The sequence below is a fragment of the Citrus sinensis genome, chromosome 3 (genome assembly GCF_022201045.2).
Source record: "Citrus sinensis cultivar Valencia sweet orange chromosome 3, DVS_A1.0, whole genome shotgun sequence".
Lineage (NCBI taxonomy): Eukaryota > Viridiplantae > Streptophyta > Magnoliopsida > Sapindales > Rutaceae > Citrus > Citrus sinensis.
Window position 1 is genome coordinate 33,365,688 of NC_068558.1, and position 2,439 is coordinate 33,368,126.

Genomic DNA, 2,439 nt, shown 5'->3' on the forward strand with positions numbered 1-2,439 from the left:
TTAACCTTAAAAACTTTGTCAGAGGTCGAACTCCGAATCTCAACTGCACCATGAGGAAAAACATTAGTAACAATAAAATGTCAACCCAGCAAGAACGTAATTTACCCGGAAAAAGTTTAAGCTTAGAATGAAAAGGAAGAACTTTTTGATCAACAGAGAACTCCTTTCTCAAAATCATTCTATCATGAAATGTCTTTGTCTTTTCCTTGTAAAAAACTTTCTGAGCTATAGGGTTAATAACATCCACAGAAAATACCGAATGTTCATCGCTAGGATATTTCATGGCATCATTCATATTGAATTCTATAACCTCTCCATCAAACTCCATAGTGAGAGTCCCTTTATGTACATCCATTTTAGTCCTAGCAGTCTTAAGAAAAGGTCTTCCTAGCAAAATTGGGACAGAATTAGAGGAGTTATCATCTTCCATATCAAGTACATAAAAATCAGCAGGAAAAACCAACTCATTAACTTGTACTAAGACATCTTCTAATACCCCATCAGGATATGCATTAGACCTATCAGCTAGTTGAATTATCACGCCAGTTTCTTTTAATGGACCAACATTCAAAGATGAATAAATGGAACGAGGCATGACATTAATAGAAGCTCCTAGATCTAACATAACCTTTTCAACTCTAACACTACCAATTTTACAAGGGATAGTAAACATACTTGGATCCTTGCACTTAGGAGGTAGTTTCTTTTGGAGAACTGTTGAAACATTCTCCCCCATGTGAACTTTTTCATCTCCTCTTAATTTTTTCTTAGAGGTGCACAGTTCCTTAAGGACTTTAGCATATCGAGGTATTTGTTTAATAGCATCTAATAAAGGAATATTTACCTCAACCTTGCAAAATGTCTCAAGGATGTCTTTCTCTTGTTCCTCCTTCTTGGATTTTGCAAATCGGCTTGGAAAAAGATGAGGTATCATAATAGGTAGGGGTTTCGCTCTGATGGGTTGCGCATCTTAAGATTTAAGCATCAATTCATTCATCTCAAGCTCATCTTCTACATGCTTTGTCACTTTCTTACTAGGCTCTTGCAACTCCTTCCCACTTCTAAGGATGACAGCACTAACGTTTTGCTTTGGATTCACCTAAGATTGTGAAGGCAATCTCCCTAATACTTGAGACTCCAGACGGCTCACTATAGTCGCCAATTGACTCATTTGGTTCTCCAAGTTTTGAATGCTTGATGTAGTTGCCTACTGAAATTGTTGAGTGTTAGTCGCAAGTGATTTAACAATTTCTTCAAGAGATATACCTGACTTGGAGTTTGACTGTGGAGGTGCTGGTTGTCTTGGTGGATACTGTTGTGAGAATCCTGATTGCCTAACTCCATAGCTGAAGTTGGGATGATCCTTCCATCCCGGATTGTATGTTTGTGCATAAGGATCATACCTCCTCTGAGGCATGCCTGGAAATCCTCCAACTGCATTGGCTTGTTCAACGGGTTCTTCTTGAAGTGTAGGACACATATCGGTTGAATGACTCATATTGTAACAAATGCCACAAGTCTTCACCTGTTGCACATTACCTACAACAAACTTTTCCACAAGAGAAGTAAGTTTATCTAAACGTTATTCAACAGAAGAAATATTTACCTCATTCACCTTCCTTGAAGTGAGATCTTGCCTACTGCCAAATTGTTGTGCATTGGCAGCCATATTTGATATCAACTCCCTTGCTTGAGTAGGGGTCTTGTTCATCAACACACCTCCACTAGCAGCATCTATCATACTCCTATCCATCAATGATAGTCCTTCGTAAAAATATTGAATAAGAAGTTGATCAGAAATCTGATGCTGAGGACATCTGGCACACAATTGTTTGAATCGCTCTCAATACTCATACAAAGTCTCCCCAGGAAGTTGTCTGATCCCACAAATATCCTTTCTGATGTTGGCAGCTCTTGAAGCAGGAAAGTACTTCTCGAGGAACTGCTTCTTCAAATCATTCCACGTTGTAATCGATCCAGGAGGCAAGTAATACAACCGGTCTTTAGCTAGCCCATCTACAGAGAACGGAAAAGTACGCAGTTTAATCTGCTTTTTAGTCACGCCTTGTGGTCTCATACTTGAACACACAACATGAAACTCCTTAAGATGTTTATGAGGATCTTCACCTGCAAAACCATGAAACTTGGGTAATAAATGAATAAGACCAGACTTTAATTCAAAATTTACCTCAAAGTCTACATATTGAATGCAGAGTGATTGTTGATTCAAGTCTGGTTCAGCTAACTCTCTAAGAGTTCTTTCTACAGGTGTAGGTCTATCCATCACTTTTTCTTCTGAATCACTAGATGATTCAACTAAATCAGGCACTGTATATGTTTCAGAAAGCAAAGGCGACGAGGAGCGTTGCTTAGCTCGCTTCGTCTGCTGTCTCAGCTGGCGAGCTGTCTTCTCAATTTTAGGATCAAACGAAAGTGTAC

At 38.9% G+C, this 2,439-nt stretch overlaps 1 non-coding gene across 1 annotated transcript; it reads left to right on the top strand.

The window, feature by feature from the left end:
* The first annotated feature begins 1,799 nt into the window (after positions 1 to 1,799).
* Positions 1,800 to 1,906, top strand: LOC127901648 (small nucleolar RNA R71). The gene has a single exon (XR_008053892.1). It is a non-coding gene; the product is annotated as a small nucleolar RNA R71 (small nucleolar RNA).
* Positions 1,907 to 2,439: the final 533 nt, after the last annotated feature.